Consider the following 20,108-nt stretch of genomic DNA (forward strand, 5'->3'; position numbering starts at 1 on the left):
AGCATTCAGTAATTCTCCCTTTCTCAAAAGCTGAACAAAGCCACTAACATCTTTCAGAAAGAAATTGCCGGAGGGCTTTGCTTTCACAGCTGAGTCAACGCCTAAGCCACTTCAACTGACCTGGGCTCTTGCTTGTACTTTTTGTGCTCTTGCGTTCATGACTGTTTTCTTCGCTGCTGGAATGTTCTAAAAGCATCATGCCGCCCAAGGCCTGCACGTTGAGGACCCCATGATGCTCTGGCATAGCAGGAAGATTTCCTCACAACTGCCTAACCTCCTCCTGTTCCCAGGAATCAGAACTAGAGTTCCAGGGCAGGGTGTGTCTCTTTTCTGGATGCTGAGTAAAGGGGACTTGTGGCTTTACAGACCACAGGAAATGAGGTGGGTTTTTTTTTTCTTTTTCTGCCTTTAAAAGAAAATGATTTCTTAAACTCTCTGACCAAAGAACCAAAAGATTTCATTTTCACATCTGAACTGTACACACAATAGCTTTAATGACAGAGTCAAGTTGCAGGCTGGGTTATAGAATGCTCTGTGCTTGGAAATGTGTGCTATAAACCTGACTGTCCTGCCACCCTAACAAAGGATTGCTTGCACTCCCTCTGGTCCATCTGACTGCTATGTAATGTCATGGACTGGTGAGGTTATTTATGAGGCAAGTCCCAGGATGGAATTAAAGGTGTTGAGCATACACAATGTTTAGGATCCTTCACCTTAGAGGGGAGAAAACTCTATCAGGAACAGGGGAGTAATCTCACCAGGGCTTCCTGATGACAAATTCCCCAGACAAAGTCCCCATTTTGCTCATCTATTTTCCCACCAGCCAGTAAAATTGGATTTCCTACTGAGCCAAGTGTAACATCTTAATTCCTAATATTGTAGATTCCCCACAAAAATGGCTGCTCTTTCTGAGTCCTGTGAATGGGGTGGTAACTTATTTCCCAAGAACAGGAGATGAAGAGGGGCTGGGTATTTGCCTCAGGAACACTAATTGTGGAAGAGGGTGGTGTCATGTCACCCTGAGACCTGAGGCTCTTTCCACCTTCCAGATTCCCTGGCCTACTGCCATGGTGTGCAGTGTTATGCCCCACTGCCCGACCTCAGCCCTCAGAGGTCTGCACCAAGCTCCCTCATGACCACTCCCAAGCAGCTGGCACATGGATGGTGACCAGCTAGCTCCTTGGTCTTTCCCTGCGTCCAAGGAGCCTCAGCTCTCAGGGATCACTTTCTGAGCAAATGCTAAGCTGCTCTGTGGATGTTGGCTCAAGGTAGCATTGACTGGGTATGTGTTTAGTAGAGGGAATGACGGGCGTCAGCTATCAGGATCTACCATGTTGGATGGGCAAATGGTTCCCAGTCTTCCCATTCCTTTGTGGCTTAAATAGGCCAAGATGCCATACAGGGCCTCACCTCTTCTCTTTTCTCCATGTAGGTTCTTTTTCTGCTAGTTTGATTCATGCTTTAAGCCATTGGAAAACAAATCCTGTTCTCTGTAGCAGCTCCCTCTGCCCTCAGGAATGTGATTTACAATCAGCAGAGGTCATAAAGCACTGTTCCTCACCTCTGGAAAACAGCAAGTATGGGAAAGAATGTAAATCATAAAGGCTGAATTCCTATGGTCAGCAATAATGTAATGGTCTGGGTAGGGTTTTTATTTTTTAATATGTGATGCATATGGCTTTAATTTCTGAGACCCACTCTCTTGCTCTCTCTCATAAACGTGTGTGTGTGTGTGTGTGTGTGTGTGTGTGTGTGTGTGTGTGTGTGTATCTAGGGAGGATATCTATATCCTCCATATATATCTAGGGAGGATAGATAAGAGCAAAAGCCCTGTGGAGGTACAGTGGTTTACCAAAGTAGAAAGTAGCATTTCTGTGATGACTCACTGGCCAGATGCTCTGAACTGTTACTCTTCACAGAAGGGAGTGGGGCAGTAGATGACAGTGATACCTCCATACTTATCCATCTGGTGATGTAGTATCTCATCATCCTAGCCTATTCTCCCAGTGTCTGCACTTAGATACCCCCAGCTTTAACTTCATAGGAAGAGATTTTGCTGAGAGAGTTGGAATTTTCTTCCAGTCTTCCTTATGGGTCAAGATTCTGCTCACTGATTGGGAACAACTTATTGCTGCTGCAAGCAGTCAAGATGACCACAAAGCCATCCTAAAGTTTTCATTCTAGCCATGGGTCAGCTCCTTCCTTAAGTTTCACAAGCTGGGCAGCAGTGGCCCCTGGCCACGTGAATTCCTGCTGCCGGATTCCTCAGACCACAGAAGCCAATGCCTGGTATCGCTGTGCCAGTGTTCAGCAATTTTCCCCCCTTAAACCTAGCCACGGCCCAATTCAAAATGATGGGTGAAAGCTGAAAAAACACAAAGGGCTCAAAGTTCCCAAGCTACTGTTAAAACAGCCTTGAGTCTGCCAGAGCACCTATTAAACTAGTCACCAGGCTCCTGTTTTTCTTGGTGTGGTCAGAAGTCTGCTGACAGAGGAACGGTATGCACACTGGAGAATATGATGCTTAAAAATCACAACTGTATCTGCCCCAGAATATATTGCCTCCGAATCACCAGTTCACTCTCATTCATTCTGTGTGTTTTCCTGTTGTTCTCTTTGGGCCACTTGTGGTTCACAAAATACCAGCCTCAGCTGGAGTGTGAAAAGCCAACCCACCTAGCACATGAAAAGATCCTGGTCCTCAAAAATGTACACTTGGGCCACTCGGGTCAACTCAGTTGGGGGTTCCTTCCCCAGCACCTTATCCTTATCCGGAATTGCAGCTTGTGTGTATCTAGACATTTCAACAGGAAGAGTTCTGTGGTACCCACAGAAAATACATTCGTCAGCCTCAGATTTGCTTTGTAAGCTAAACTTAAGAAAGGACAAATAGCTATTCCAAGACATATTGATGTATCAATTTAACTTATCACTGATTTTTTTTCCCAGACAACATTGCTGGGAACAGCAGAATTGCTGTTAAGTTTGGTACAATGATATAAACACAACTGCTCTGCTTCCAACACTTTACTAATGTGCTGGGTAAGTGGTGTCTTTTGTCCAACATGGCAAAATAATTGATATTAAACACTAACACTTAGGTTGACTATGTGCCTGTTACCAGCTTTGTAATTCCCATGGTCAGGAGGAGAAGATGGATTCCTCACCAGATCCTCAGTGGTGTCATTCCATTTTACAGATGGAGAAACAAGAGGTTTGAACAAGTGAGCTGACTCAAGTAACCTAATTACAGAATGTGAGTCTTGATCTCTCTATCCAAGAGGGATCAGTGGGAGAATCCTGACTCACATGCCAGACTTCTGTGGTTCAAATCCTGCCTCCACCATCCGGCCAATCCATCTCAGATACACCCTGTAAGCTCCCAATCCCTTCTGCACATGGGCAAGCTCCTTCTCTTAGATGTTGTTGTTTGCCTCTGATGGTGGTTGCATCTCCTTAACTAGACTGCAGGCTTTTTGAGCGATCCATCTCCAGCACCTCACCTACCATCTGCTGCTCTTTGAACCAGGTGGGAGAAGAGAGGCCGTGGACAACTCCTATAACCCAGTGCAGGGTTTGTGTCTGATTCTTGGGAAGACCCGCACAAGATCTTCTGGTTCAGCTACACCTGGCTTGCCCTTTGCTCTGAGTCATGCAGCCTCTACTTCCTCAGCTCCATGTTGAAATGAGATCATAGGACCTATGTCCCATTGATGCTAATTCACAGCTATAACTCAAACCTCCAGGTTTTTATGGAGTCTTATATTTGTAATTCACAATCCCAGTAGCTCTTACTCTTAAAATGTCACACAATCCAATGCTGAGTGACCCAATATCAAGGCTGCTTCCCCACCCCCCACCTTAGAAGAGCCCATGCAAGGGGAGGGATTTAAGAGCATTCCTTTCATTAACTTCACAGTCAGTCTGCACCCTGACCCCTATAGAACCACTCTAACTTGCTTCACCTGCCCAGAGTTCAGCAAAGCCACAAGTCATATTTTTCCAATTAATCTCAAATCCCAATGTGCCATATCAGCAGGAAGTATAACACTACCCCCGCCCCCGCCCTCCCTGAGGCCTACCACCTCACTCAGATTGAAGAACACTGGACGTGGATTCATCCACCAAGGCAGTGAACTGGGAGGTCTTACTTGATTTAGATGTTCCACCTTCCTGCCTGCACATAGGGCAAGGGACAAGGATCTGATCTGCCATGGTGTTTTCTTACCAAACCTATCCCACAGCCGCAGGCTCCTAGCTGTAGGGGCTCTGGTAGCATCACCTACAGCAATCATTCCCAGTCATTTGGGAATATTGAGCCTCAAGCATATATCCTCCCAAACCCAGCTCTTCTTTTGGAGGCCCCTCTTTCCTCATGAGGGCCTTCATTCAGTATCCAGGTACCATCCTTCCAAGATCAACTTAATCCACCCAAGAGCTGTCTATAAGGACTGCTCTAAAGCAAAAGATTGCAGCCCTCAGTTTCTTTCCTCCCTTTTTAAACTGTTAATGGACTTGTTACCTTCTCCTTAGGATCCTGTGCTAACAGAGCTTGCTGCAAGGTGCCTTGCCAGGCTGCAAAAGCAGAGCTGAAGTGTTCGTTCAACTGCTGCAGGCCCCTGGTCCTCACTTTTATGGTTCATTCCCTATGTTTTTTGTGCCAGTGCTGAGCTAACCTCCATGTCTGGCTTTCTGGTGGTTAATTGGATATCAGCCTTAACAGCCTGGATATATGTCCAGGCTGGCTTTGAACCCCAATCTTCAGCTTTTATTCTCCTGAGTAGCCAGTTACAGGTACGAGCCACTGATGCCAGGCTCCTCTCCCCACCCCAACCCCACCTCTTCAAGATCTACTTCATGGGATTTGAACGTTTAAAAAGAAGTTCTGCTTCCTCGATGAGCTCCTTTCTTTCTGGTTTTCAGATAAACACCACAGCATTGGTGGAAGGTTCTAGAGCTCTGTCAGGCTCTGGGATGTGACCGTCTGCATCTGCCTCTGTGTAGAAAAGATGTCCTTTCACATCTTGCAAAGCCTGCTCACTACTTTCATGAACCCAGAAAAAAAAGGCCGTTGGTGGCTGCTCCCCAAATTGAATTAATCACCTTTCATTCTGCTAATTCTATCCTGCTGTGGCCAGTTTAGTTGGGGTGACTATTTTTGCTTTTTTGTTCTTTCTTCTTGCATGTAATCACCAAAGGCTTTTCAAATAGGTGATGATGGATTCTTGAGGAAAATGTATTCCAGGGACTACAACATTTTTTAATACACTTCCTAGAGAAAACTCCTCCTACTTGCAACATCCTCCTTTTATGAGGCCCCTGACTGCTCTCTGGCATTAACTGAGCCTCACACCACTCACTTGTTTGGCTTCAGGGAGAGTCCAACTCACTGTTCTGCAAGATTACAATCCTGTAATCACTTCCCAGCCTCTTTTTGCTGATGGGAACCAGAAGACTGGATGGTATTAAAAGATGGCTGAGGAAATGAAACAGAATCACACATTTTCACCCCTTTTCCCACCCAAAGAAAGCTGCTCCCAGATGTCAAAGCTATCTAGTTTCTGACTCACAAATGCTTCCAGGAGGAGGTGGTCTTTTTGGGGGGGGGGGGGAGGGGGGTCACAGGGCTTGAACTCGGCCTGTGTGCTGTCCCTGAGCTCTTCAGCTCAAGGCTACCGACCTACCCTTGAGCCAAGCCCCACTTCCCATTTTCTAGAGATTAATTGGAGATAAAAGTCTCAGGTCCTGGGCTGGGAGTTTCGCCTAGTGGTTAAAGTGCTTGCCTAGCATGCATGAAGACCCGGGTTCGATTCCTCAGTACCACATACATAGAAAAAAGCCGGAAGTGGTGCTGAGGCTCAAGTGGTAGACCTCTAGCCTTGAGAAAGTCCAAGGACAGTGCTCAGGACCTGAGCTCAAGCCCAGAACTGGAAAAAAACAAACAAACAACAACAACAAAAAAAAAGTCTCAGGTCCTTTTGTGCCTGGGCTGGCTTTGAATCTTGATCCTCAGATCTCAGCCTCCTGAGTAGCTAGGATTACAGGCTTGAGCCACACACCCAGCTTATTTCTCAGGGAGGATCATTTGGAATCAACCTTGACTGAGAACCTGATTACTTGGATTTCTTTTACAAGTTTTTAGTTAAGATAGAATGGTACCAACGCCCAAGACAACCTCTAACTGAGTTTATTAGTCTGGGCTCCTGGGCAGGAACTCTGAGACACTGAATTGCAGAGATATTGCTGGTAAAGCTCAGATGAATAAGAAAGTGTCACATAGGAAAAAGGAAGGAAGTAGATTTTGAAAACAACATCAACAAGCATAACATTAATCCACAATAAATCCTAGAGAAGATTATTAAAGGCTGGCTTGGGCCTGGCCCCACAGGAGAGCAGAGGTTAACTAAGAACAAGTTGTATGAGGCCAATCTGGATTCACAGATCAGGAAGCCAAGAGAATATCACAGATGAACAACTCTCAGGGCAAAAATCTAACCCTGGGCAAGAGCTTGGCCTAGTGGTAGAGTGCTTGTCTAGCATGCACAAAGACTCAGGTTCAATTCCTCAGTACCACATACATAGAAAAAAAAGTGTAAGTGTTGTTGTGGCTCAAGATCTAGCCTTGAGAAAGCTCAAGCACAGTGCTCAGGCCCTGAGTTCAAGCCCTGAGACTGGCAAAAAAAAAAATCCAACCTAAAAAATCACCAGGCACCAATGGCTCACACTTGTCATCCTAGCTACTCAAGAGATTGAACTCTGAGAATTGCAGTTCAAAGCCAGCCTGGGCAGGAAAGTCCAAGAGATGCTTATCTCCAATAAACTAATCAGAAAAGGCCAGAAGTGGCCCTGGGACTCAAAGGATAGAGTGTTAGCCTTGACCAAAAGAAGCTCAGAAACAGTGCCCAGGCCTGAGTTCAAACCCCAGGACTAGCAAACAACAACAAAAAACATACACAAACCCATCTTGAGAAACACAGATAGCTCCTTTTGGAGAGCTGAAAAGCATTGTAAACATTAGAGGCTCTAAGAAGTCGTCTACTAAAGAAATGTGTTTAGTTTTATTCTACTGAAAAAAAAACCTGCAAAACACATGTGGAAAAAGGATGTTTAAGACAAACTTCAGTAAAGTGTTTTACAAAGCTTTTGCATTATGCAAATGCAAACTGAAAGAAGTGAAATGCGAGATTAAAAACAGCTAACTGTAATCACAGCTGGATAGACAACTGTCCCTAATGGGCACAAATTACTCTCTTACTAGCCACTGAGTAGACTGTCTATAATGGAATGTCTCAAGATCCTGCCATTGGTCCTAGCAGGTTCAATATTCTCCCTGACTTCCATGACAGTACTGAGAACCTTCTTTTAAATGTTTCCATTAATCGCCATCCAGAGAGGCAAACATAAAAACAATCCAGAAAATGAATGCAGTGGAACACTCTAAACCAAGAAAGAGAGAATTCACCAACTTATGAGGATGAATGACATAAGTGAGATCAAATATACCTTAAAACTACCATATGAAAAAGACTTGAGGTTATAGCTACCCCAACATCAGCCGAAGCCAAGCACAGCCCAGTCTTAGGCCCATGAAGCCTGAGTAGGCAAGCAGGCAGACAAGATAGCCTGCAATCACTGAGCACATCCCTCCTCTCATGTTGCGTGTGAAGAGACACACTGACAACCTAAGCATGTTCAGAGATCACGCTCCAGGATCTCATCACAAGAGTTGGAGAACAGGTCCTGAGAAGGAATGATGAAAAACTCAGTATTTTCTGTGGTCTGGGGAAGAGAAGAATCTGATGATGACAACTGGGATGGTATGGCAGAAAAAAAGTATATTTGAGCATGAATTCTGCTCCAGTCTACTAGGCTGTGTGACTTTGGGCACACTTTTTAATGTCTCCTAGCCTCAGAATCCTTACAAGAGACATCATCATCCATCTTTACGCAAGTTATTTAGAACAGGCCAGGAGCTAAGTTAGTGGTCGATGCATGATTCTGTTCTCTTTCTCCAAGTGAAGAAGGCAATCAAAACAGTGAGAAAGGTAATCTATTTGGTTTGATCTCAAAGAGGAAATAGGAACCAATGGAAGAACTCCCCAAAGGGAGATTGATTTGGCTGCTGAAAAGCAGAAACTTGTCAAACCCCAGTGATTAGAAATAGTGGAATGACTCAGTTGTCTTTAAGCTGACAGTCAGGTTGCTCTTATGCTTCAGGAGAGATCTCTACATTGAGTGGGACAGAGAATCAGATTCCTTCCAACCCTAACATCCCAGGATGCAGATACAGCATCAGCTAGACTGTTTATTATCCTCTTCTGGTGTAGGAAACTTACCTAGTCAGCCTGCATTCGTGAACAATGCTGTGCACTTATGTAAAGCTATTCCTTTGTCCTGAACTGTGGATGGGTTCTTTCTCTTCTGTTCTGTTGTTTCTACTACTTCATAGGTCAGAGACTTGTCCACAAATGGGCCCTTCAGAAATGTTCATGGACAAATCAAGTCTACACACTGTCCATGTGGACTAACACAGGCATGAATCTTGGATTTACATCTTGCTCGAGTTATTCTCTGTGAAACCATTTCCCCATCTATAAGCTGGAGGTAGTAATTACAGAATTATGAGATAAAGTTGCGTAGGGAATTTTAAGTCCTGTGGAAAAATAGTACTTACACAATAAATGACAGATGCCATTATTTTTTGCAGTTGCTATCAAAGTGAACATAAATCCACCTAATACTCATACAGAGGTTTTCTGACTGCAAAATATGAGGCTTAGGGAACAATTGGTTCTTCCTACACCTCCTTATTTCAAACTATTTTGTCTTAGACAGTATTCTTGGTTACCATGCCATAAGCTTACTTAAGCCTATTCATCTTGTTCTAGCAGCATTTGTGATTGGGGAAAAGAAGAATCAACAGGAAATGAGCAAAATTGGAGACCAAAGTGGGGTTGACTCAACCTAGCCAGAAAAGAGAACAGTCAATTCAACCTAGCCAGCCTGGAGCATCTACAAGACAAATACCTGGTATGCATTCTACTTGTGCTGGCTGCCAAGGGGGCCTCCAGATGTGACAGTGGGCACTGACTTTGCCCTCATCTCATCTCATGCCCTGCAGAGGAGGAAAGGTACCCAGTGAGGATGCTCGTGGGGAGGGGAGGCATGATTTCTTCTGGACAGGTCCTAAATCTTAGCTAGTGTCTTGCCTCACGTGTGCCCTGGCTAGCCTTACAGATATATGACCAGAAAAGGAAGAGAATATGAAGCAGAGAGCGCTCCTCAAAATATTTATTTTGGTATTCCTCACATAGACATACACATTCACAATTTAGCACCTTAAAAATATTAAGTGAGTAACTCAACAGTATCAAGAATATTCATAATGTTGTATAACTGATTTCCAGCACTCCTTTTATCTTACAAAACTTAAGCAGAATACTCACAGTGCTTGTTTCTCTCCTTCAGTCCCTGCACTCACCAATCTGTTCTCTGCTCTATGAATTCAATTCCTATAGATACCTCATGTAAATGGAACCATATAGTCTTTTTGTGACTGACATATTTCACTCAGCAAAATGGCTTCAAGCAGCATTACTGACAACAGCTAAAGGTATCAGCAGCCCAATGGTCTATCAATAGATGAACAAATGATCTATCCATATAATATGTCCATCCAATAATTGCTGTGTTCATTTATTCATATATATGTACAGTCCATATATAGTCACCCATGAAAATAAATAAAATAGCAACACATGCTACAATTTGGATAAACCTTAAATACATCATGTGAAGTGACATAGAAAGTCACATATTACATAGCTCCATTCATGGAACATACCGACAGTAGGAACATCTATAGAGACAGGAAATGGCTGAGCAATGCTCAGTATTATGGGGAGGAAGTTAAGGGAAAGAAAGAGTTGAAGACTGTTCAGGCTACTTTTTGAAGTGATGAAGATGCTCTAAGATTGCACAAATCTGTGAATATATCAAAGATCATTGAATTATATGATTATGTTTAAACAATTTTATTGATAAATGATTGACATACAATCACTATATTCAGCTCATTGAGTTTAGAGTACACACCCATGAGACTGTCACATAATCAAGATCATAAATTTATCCATCACCTCCAAAAGTGTCCAACCACCCACTTTATGTATGTATATGATATGTATCATTTTACATACGTATGTATGTACACATATATTTCAGCTAATATTTCTTTTGTAATAAAAGTACTTAACCTGATAGCTCTCTCTGAAAATCGGTAGCAGTATAGTATAATATTGTTACCTTAGGACACTATTCAATAGCATGGATCTATAGAACTTACCTATCTTGTATAACAGAAATCTTGCACCCATTCATTAATTTCTTCTGGTTTCCCATCTGCCTTGACAAGCTTTGCTTCTGTGAATTTCACTTTGTTAGATTCCTCATAAGAGGAGATCACATAGTGTTTTCCCTGTCTGAGTTATTTCATGTAGCATTATATCTTATCCTGTTCAATCATGTTGCAGTTGTCAAGACTTCCTTTTTAAAGACTGAGTAATATTCTATTGTGTACATGAACCATATTCTTTGTCCATCCACCCATAGATACTTTGATTATTTCCTTACCTCAGCGAATGCAAGTTAGACTGCCGTGAACATGCAAGGACATCTCTTTGTGATTTTGACTTCAGATTCTTTGAAAATATACCAAGAAGTAATATTGAAGCATGGTGTAGCTTTGTTTTTTTATATCTTTAAGAAAACTTTGTCATGTATCTTCAGGCTTGGAGCTGATCTCACTGTTTTGATTTTCATTTCCCTGATGCTCTATGATGTGAAGCCTCTTTTCACACATCCATTACTATCTTGTTTGTCTGTTGAAATACCTGTTCAGGTCTTTTGCCCACTTGCCCACAAGGTATTAGTTTTATTTTTGTTTTTATGTTTTGTTTTTGCACGCTCTTACCTATTTTGGAGAATAATCCCATTTGTAAATGGGATCTGCAAATTCTTTCTCTAATGGCATAGGGATACTTTTTAAACCACACTCTGGTTTTGTTCTTTCACTATGTAGACTTTTTTTTTTTTTATATCACTCCACTTGTCTAGCTGTGCTTTTGTCAACATAGCCAGGAAGCCATTGCCAAATCCAATGGCTGGAAGCTTTCCCCTCATTTTCTATAAGAGGGTTCACACTTAATTCTTCAATCAATTTTGAGATAACTTTTGTGCCTGTTGTGGAATTATGTAGGAAGATAGTACAGCATATAAATCACTACCTCTCACTAAAGCTGTTTACTGAACAAAACAAGACCCTTGGCTGGGCATGATAACTCATGCCTATAATCCTAGTTATAGGAAAGTTTAGCAATTGGTCTGAAACCAGCCCAGATTAAAAAAAAATACAAAAAAAACCCACGAAACTCTTATCTGAAAAATACCTAAAGCACACAGGGTTGAAGTTTCTATCAAACTTGAAGCCTTGAGTTTAAAACTCTAGTACTGCAATAAATAAATAAATAATAAATAAATAAAATAAGACACACCCAGACATGGGCCTCAGACCTGGCCAGACCTGTTTCTCTGTTTTCTCCAGGCTCTGCATGATGAGGACAGGGAGCAGGGCTGCCTGGGCCTCCCAGCCTGTCCTCGCTTACGCCGGCAGTGTTGGGATGGTCAATTCTGAATCCTCAGAGGCAATCAAAGTCTATTTTCAGCTTTTTCAGACAGAACCAACAATTAATGAGCACCTTTTCTGTGCCACATTCTGTGTCCACTGCTTTCACAAATCTAATCCCACTTAATCCCCATCTGCACAGAATGAAATGAAAGCTCATGCTGACTCAAAGAAAACATTCTCGATCTGGTTCAGCTTGTGGTGTGTGAATAATATCACATCAAGGCCACAACTGGTAAAACCATCTATCCAAGGGGAGGAGGAAGCTTCCCCAAATGGGATTACCAGCCACAGAATCTGGTTACCAGACGGTAAACTGTTTGCTGCTCCTCCTCCTCCTCCCTCTCCTCCTCCTCCTCCTTCCTCCTCCTCCTTTTTTTTTTTTTTTTTTTTTTTGCTCACCAACACAAAGCTCAGGGATTCTCATGGTAACCGAGCCACATTTATTTAAAGGAGAGGTGTATGCAAACAATGTCTACTAGAAAAATCATATTTGGTTCTTCAACATGGGTAATGTGTGTGCTCTCTGTTTCCCAGTCATCTGGGGCCTTGGGTATCTGACTTTACTCTTTGGAGAGAGAGAGAGAGAGATGATTGCTAGTTCCTGGGGTGGAGGGTGGGGAGCAAGACACAAGGAAAATCCATATTCTTGAACGTCATCAGAGCTTGTAGAGGAGGCACAATCCAAATGCAAACCACATTTTCCAGAAAAGATTTCCCCCTCACTTCTCAAGTCCATGTGTCTTCCATGAGAAATCTAATCCTTATGCTTCTTACTCATTTACACTTAACTCATCAAAGGGTTTCCTCTGAAGAACTATTTGATGTTCAAGGAGACTTTAAAGACTTTTTTTCCTTTTAACAAGCCTTTGTTCTTAAAAATAAAGAAGCTGCTTAAGTAGTAGAGGCAAAGAATAAATGAACTTGAACCCTACAAAGTTCAAGCTTTGTTTCAAGTAGATTCTATAATGGGAAGAAACAAGTTTGGGAATGAGTTTTTTTTTTTCCTTTATTTTAGGAAGGGTTCCAAATGGATGTTTGGATTTTGATGCCAAAATAGTTTCCTCTCCAGCCAATGGTAGACCCCATTAAATAGACTTTATCTTCTTAAGGCATTGTGTAAAGGTTTTCAGCCATCAGTTAGCAAGGACCACTCCTAAATTTGATCTCTACCTGATAATTTGGGGCAAAATCTTCCTAGAGGAAGCTGCTTCCTTCTAAGTGCCCCAGCATAGGTGTGTTGGAAAGAACAAAGTTCCCTGGTGAGATAAGAGCTGTGGATCCTGGGCAGGACCAGCTCTCCCATCCACCCCTCATGATCTGATACTCATCTTCGTCTTTCTTTTTTTTCTTTTTTTCTTTTTTTTTTTTTGCCAGTCCTGGGTTTGAGCTCAGGGTCTGAGCACTGTCCTTGGACTTTCTCAAGGCTAGAGCTCTATCACTTGAGCCTCAGCACCACTTCTGGCTTTTTTTCTACATATGTGGTACCAATGAATTGAACCCGGGTCTTCGTGCATGCTAGGCAAGCACTCTACCACTAGGCCAAACTCCCGGCCCTCATTTTCATCCTTCTTTTGTGTCAGTTTACTGGGTATCTCCTAGCACAGCTGTACTACTGAGGGGGTTGTTGTTACTGTCTCTGAGGACAGTGTCGGAGGATTGAGGTTTAGGCCAAGTGGTAGGGCATCTGCCTAGGTAGCAAATGCCAGCTATGGGTACAAACTCCAGTACTGGGGAGATTCGGAGGAGGAGGAAGAGAGGAAGAAGAAAGGGTGATCTAGAAACCCAGCAATCACTTAGTTTTTCCTGGATGTTAGGTTAACCCCTGGTGTCTTACAAACACATTTTCATTTGTGTTTGTTCTCCAGGATAGTACCACAAAGCAGATATATGATGCCATTTTGAGAGCAGAAGGACATGTATGAGGCTGACTTTCTTGCCCACAGCAGATAATGGGTTAAGTGTGGATTGGAACCCAATATAAAACTAGGTCAACATAGAAATAGGCCTTGCTGGGGCCGGGAGTTTGGCCTAGTGGTTAAGGTGCTTGCCTAGCATGCATGAGGACCCGGGTTTGATTCCTCAGTACCACATACATAGAAAAAAGCCGGAAGTGGTGCTGAGGCTCAAGTGGTAGAGCTCTAGCCTTGAGAAAGTCCAAGGACAGTGCTCAGGCCCTGAGCTCAAGCCCAGGACTGGCAAAAAAAAGAAGAAATAGGCCTTGCTGACCCCAGCCAGGGAGCCAGGGATTCACCATGAGGCCACATCACCTTCCTCTCACAGGAGAAGCAAAGGAAGGTTCTGCCTGACTGTAGAGAACAGAATGTTGATGTCTTGGCGGATGTGGTCCAGTTCTCACACCAGTGGAGACTGGCATGGACTGGACGGGAGGGGGTGGTGATGATTAGAGTCAGGAGGAGAAATGAGGAGCCACAGAGAAGCCACAGACCAAACGGAGCAGTGAGCTGTAGGCAGGGAAAGGAAAGAGCAATAAGGCAATGGGAACTGTATCAGTGACTCTGCGGCTGGGAAACATCTGGGCTGAAGTGGAAGGAGAGAGAGAGGTTTCTGGGCCTAAGAAAACATTAATGATGCTGAGCCTGGATGTCAAGGAAGGGCATGGGTTTGAAGAGAATTATGCTGAGTCTTTCGTGTTTGAAGTTCAAGGAGGAAGCTCAGAGTTGAAGCTCCTGGAACATGCTGGACTCATCCCAATCTCATGGTGAGTCACTGAAAGCCAAGGTGGGATCTGTAGATGCCTGGAACCACTAGGTAGGAAAGCAAAAAGCCCACAGAACAAGGAACTTATGGTGTTACCAAACTGCTCCTTCACAGCATAACACGGATGCTTTTCTAGGTAGCTCTGCTGCCTTCAACGAGGAAACTAGAAACGGGGGGCTGTCCCAGGATGGGGATACCTGGGCCTGCAATGGGTATAAGATCCTGTATCCATGCATAATGAAAAATTGCTCTAGCATACTCATATCTAAGAGCACTTATCAAAATATCCCATTGAATGTTTGATAGAAAAACCTATTTGGAAGTCTCTAGGTCTAGAATCTAATTACAGTTTCTATATATACTCATATCTTTTGCTCCATTTAAATTTATCTCATTTTCCCAAGAGTAGAATTATATGTAGAGAGAAAATCATGCTTAGTTTTGTTGGAACTTGACTGAGTTGTTGCAATTTAGAAAATTCCATCTCTGCTAGGCATGGTGGTTCATGTGTATGATGCCAGCTACTCAGAAGGCTGATATCTGGAGTATTGTGGTTCTAGCCAACCCAGGAAGAAAAATTCTGGAGCCTTCACTTCTAGGATGGAGGTGGGTATAGCTCAAGTAATAGAAGGCCATCTTGGCAAGAAAAGGAAGCAAACCCTAGGCTCTAAATTTTCTCCTAAACTAAGAGGAAGAAAAAAGTACATCATCTCTGATGGTACTACCATGTCTAAACTTCTGATTCTTATCCTGTAACATTATTCCATTAATGGTGATTCTGCACAGGCACTCAAGCATCTGGTTATTTGTCTTTATACATGTCTAGCCATGCACTGAAATAATTTCCTTTCCTGCATCCTTTTTATCTGGATGTCCATTATATTATTTCTGAAAGTTTTATGTGTATGGCAAGTTATATTAAGAGTGAGATGGCTTTAAAGAATGAATAGTTTTTAAAATCAGTGGTTATGAGGTGATCTGGCACAAGTAGTATCGGGAAACACTGGTTCTGGCCAACCTGTCCCATTCTCCAACATACATGACATTTCTGTGGAGTTCTATGAGTCAAACACAAGGCCTTGAGTTTGCAAAACTTTGAGGGCAAAAGCTCTGCCACTGAAGCCATGCCCCCTCGTGAGCATATTCTGCTAAGTAGACACAGGCAGCACAAAAAGACAAATGCTACCATTGCATTTAGATGAACTATCTAGAGTAGTCACATTTGTAGGGGAAAAAAGGGGGAACAAAGCCTGCCAGGACTGAGGAGAAGTACAAATGAGGAGAGATGGCTTCCAATTTGCAACATGAAGTCATTGTGGAAATCTTTTTCAGAACAATGAGAACCTGACATTACCATACTATGCACTTAAAATCAAGATGGTAAATTTTATGTTCAGAGCTATTTTATCACAACAATTTTTACTTTAAATCTCAGTTTCTCCAGAGGTATACACAAGAGTATTGATGCTCGAGGCCAGCCCAGATCGAAGTGAGATAAAAAACTAGGCTCAAAAATAAGCTGGTTGTGGTGGTACCTGTCTATAATCCTAGATACACAGAAGGCAGGGTAGGAAGATTGCAATCTGAAGCTTGAAACCGTATCTGGAAAACAGCTAAAGCAAAAAGAATTAAGGACAGGGCTTACGTGTTAGAGCACTTGTCAAAGAAGCATAAGGCCCTGAGAGTTCAATCTCCAGTATCAACTAAAAAAATAAAACATACAAGCAATAAGTGAAATTAAATTTGATAATATACCTTAATGTATTTAACTCAGTAGAAACCAATCAATAAAATCCATGTAACTAATCAATATAAAACATACCAAGCTATGACTCTATAGACATAATGTTTTATTTCATAAATTAATATGTTTCTATGACATACAAACCCTTAGCCTAATTGTGATTAAGTTCTAAATACTAAGTCCCAGTGATTGTAAATAGAGATTCCTTCCTCGAACACTTGTATGTTAAGCTTGTCATTTAAAATATGATGTAAAAATCAACATTAATAAATTCTTTAAAAAAAAACGTACCAAGGAAACATTATATACTTTATTCCTTTTCCCAAACGGACTCTAAAATCTGTGTATATTTTCTTTACACATGCATATGAACCAGGAGCAGCCATTTCTAGGGCTCATGAAGTACCTGTGGCTAGTAGCTGGGGTACTGAGCAACAAAACTCTAAAGAACAGTGACAGCTGTTGAGCACACTGTAGGTGCCAGCATTACTGCCCTCTGAGATGGACACCAGGAAACTGAACTCTGAGACTTAAATGACATGCCAAGATCAAGCATGCTGCATGGCCAAGCAGAGTGTCGAACCCAGGCATCTGATTGGTTGATGCAACTGCTGGAAGGGCGGTGGTTTTCCTCAGGATCCATCCCTTTTCTGAACACCTGGGAATCTGCTTAGCTCTTCTTCTTAGGGACTTAATGGGGAGTTTCTTCCCAAGGCCTGGAAGAGTAGGATAGACTTGAACATAGAGAATGCCGCCAACCCTGTGGAGAGCTAGGTAGCTTGTCTTCCCCTGTTCTGGGGCCAGTGCCCCAGGGTTCTTAGCAACAGAAAAGAAACCTATGTTTGCTTGCAACTCCTGAAATGTTCTCTCCTGTTGTCTCTAGTTCCATTCCAGGAGGTAATGGACCTGTAGAATCAGGACAAAATACAGATGTGGCAGAAAGACTGTCCCAACACACATATCTCATAAAGACTTGCTACCAGGGCCTTGCTGGTGAATTGCCTGCATTCCAATAACTTTTTCTCTTGTGTTCCTTAATAAAGACAGATTTCTTCATTTCCTGCAGCTCCCTCAAGATTATACTGACAACTTTCCCATTAATTATCAAATTATGGCCCGGGTTGCAAAATGATTACGTTTTCTTCCTACCTAAACACCTCCCTTCATTTAGAAAAAGTCTCATTTAAACTAATTTGCTTTTAACTTGTTTAATTTCAACACCTCTGTAGGGGCTACTAATGAGCTGATTCTTTGCCTAGCTAGTCCCTTGGCCCTTCCTTATGTTTGCTGTTCCAAGACCAGTTTTGATCTTGCAGCACAGGAAAGGGGAGGACATGGAGTTGGATGCTTGGCAGGAGCCTTTCTTGAGCGACTGGTGTACTTAAAGACGTGACCTAGAGTCTCAGCTCTCCCCCCCCCCTCATGTCACAAGGAAAGGCAAAGGTAAGGCTCCACTTGAAGCTTCTAGATAGAAGAAAATTGCCTAGGAGTGAGGACCACAAGAGGAAAGTGGTCTCCCACTTTCAACTGGGCAGCTTAATGAGTCAGATAATTATACCCAGAACCCCTTTACAGGGGTGTCTTAATTATTATTTAATAAGGAGATGATTCTAGGCTGAGGCCTGCAAGGCTAGCAACACTATAACCACAGAGCTGAAAACGTTCTGTCTCCCAGAGGTTGTCCTGCTCTGGCAAGGAGACATAGGTGCTTTGAATGGACCTCTCAGCTCTGCCTTATGGAGAGGAACAGGCTCCCAGTGCACCTCTTCTTGGCACTATCTTCTCCAAGATGTCAGATGGGCCACTTCACTGGGGTGCTGGGAATCAGGTCAGACTGTTCCTCTGATTAACCCTGATCTCATTCAGTTGGCAGCAGGCAGTAGCCTGAAGCCCTGCTGCCTCCTGAAGCTGCCCACTCATGCCAGGGCTACTGGGAGGAGGAAGAGCTGAGAAGAACACATGGTGAACCAGGATGTGTTCTAAGGGCTTTTAATGCCTTATTTCCTCAAGTTTTCACTATGTTTCCTTTTTTCCATTTTACTGATCAGGAAACAGGCTCATGGGGTTCCATCCATTTCTAAGACCACACAATTTATTTGAAGAGCTGGTACTTCTAATTCCCAAGCATAAGGGCTTGACTCCTCAACCAGATCCAAGGCTGAGGGTGGAATCTGGGCAGAACAGTGGATTATCTAAGGATGTTTATTGTTACCAGTGTAACATCACACTTGGGCCCTTGTCCAGGAGCCTATACAATCCATCTTGTTGACCTTACCCCATTCATAATCCTTAGCCAGACTAATAGAAAGACTTCCCTAGGATTTTCAAAACAGAACTAAAAAGGAAAAACAAATAAAAACGGGTGCAAGTAGGTAGATCAGAGGCCCAGGCTGCCCAGGAAATGAGGCAAGGTAGCAGAGAAGACAGCATTGACAACATATAGACAAAGAGTGAGAATTCCAATGGCATTTGAGTCCTTCAGATTGCACAGGTGCAACATTTACATTTTTTTTTAGCAATTCAGTCATATGAACCAATGATTGATCTCCCTTTTCTACTCAAGCTAGTCCTAGTTAAGTTCCTATTCCTTGTGATCAAAGTACTTCTAATGTACCATAGTCTGAGGGCAACGAGTTGTCTGTACAGGTCTTTAATCTAAACTTCGGGAAGGCAGCTGTTCTGTGCCATAGCTGATGATGCAGGTATGGGGAGATCAGAAAGGCCTCCTGCATTGACATTGCTCCAAAGGAGAGACAAAGAGAAGCAGAATTGAGGCCAGTGGGCCCAGTGGGGATGAAGTCAAGAGGTGTTTCACTGGTAGAAGTTCTTACACTTGGTGATTAAAATTGTGGGGATGATGGTGATTCCACTGTATAAACAGGAAATGGGAGGCAGAGCAGACTTAGGAGAGGCAAGTAGAAGAGCAACAGATAGATAAACTTAACTGTGGACAGCCGATTGGTCCAGCTGGGTAGAAGTGGCTGCTTTGAGCCAACCCAATATCCTCTGATAAAGGTGTGGTGTGTACATTACCTGCTGCTCACAGCCTCATCCTCACACACCCTGTTCTTCCTGATCCTGTCTCCTCCACTGCCAAAAGATCTTCTTATTCTTTGTGTTTCAGTCACTCTGCAGAGTTGTCAGGGCTTAGCACTCTCTTCCTAGTAAAATGTGGGCAGTTTTCCATGGGATCTGCTTCTTCCTGCTGCTCAGCTGAACTTGAGCCACCTTGGATGACTCCTGCTCCAGAGTGGAAGGGAAGGATGGCTAGCACCATCAAAAACAAACTCAGGAGCCATGCTGTGGAAGGTAACTCTAGCCAATTTAGCTGAATGTGACAATTGCATTCTTTTGGCAAAATATCTAGAGCCTGCCATATTTAAAGGGAGAGACAGATCCTAGAATCTTACCCATAGATACCACGACTGCCCAACTAAGGGATCTGAGCAGGTTGTGCTGAGGACAAAACCCCCACTGAATTCTGTTATACCAAAAGCAGGCATCATAGTAATACACAGCCATTTCTTCTAAGCTCTGATCTTTGCTCTTTGACACACACCTTGAAGAATAAAGAAATATTCCAAAATTTAGTAGAGCTAAGTCAGGCCAAGAATCATGTGTTAAGTGGCACACAAGACTGATGGTCTTAGCTGTGTAGGCCATTCTGAAGGACTTTTGAACTTGAAGAATTCTGTCTTCTCATACAAACATGGAAGGCCCACATTATATTGCTAGCCATCCACATATCTGGCGTACCAGGCCTGTTACCAGTGGAAAATCATATATGAAGACATGATTCCCTCTGTAGGAAAAGGACTGTGAAAGCTATTCCAGAAAGGGTGTCTTGAATATAGACATTTCATGACTTTGACAGCTAATGAAGCACTATGGCATCTGTACTCTTGACCACATCCCATATATGTTGACAGATCACCCCTACAGTTTGGATTAAAATGAGCA

Source organism: Megascapheus bottae, chromosome 9 (genome assembly GCF_031878675.1).
Source record: "Megascapheus bottae isolate mThoBot1 chromosome 9, mThoBot2.hap1, whole genome shotgun sequence".
Taxonomy (NCBI): domain Eukaryota; kingdom Metazoa; phylum Chordata; class Mammalia; order Rodentia; family Geomyidae; genus Megascapheus; species Megascapheus bottae.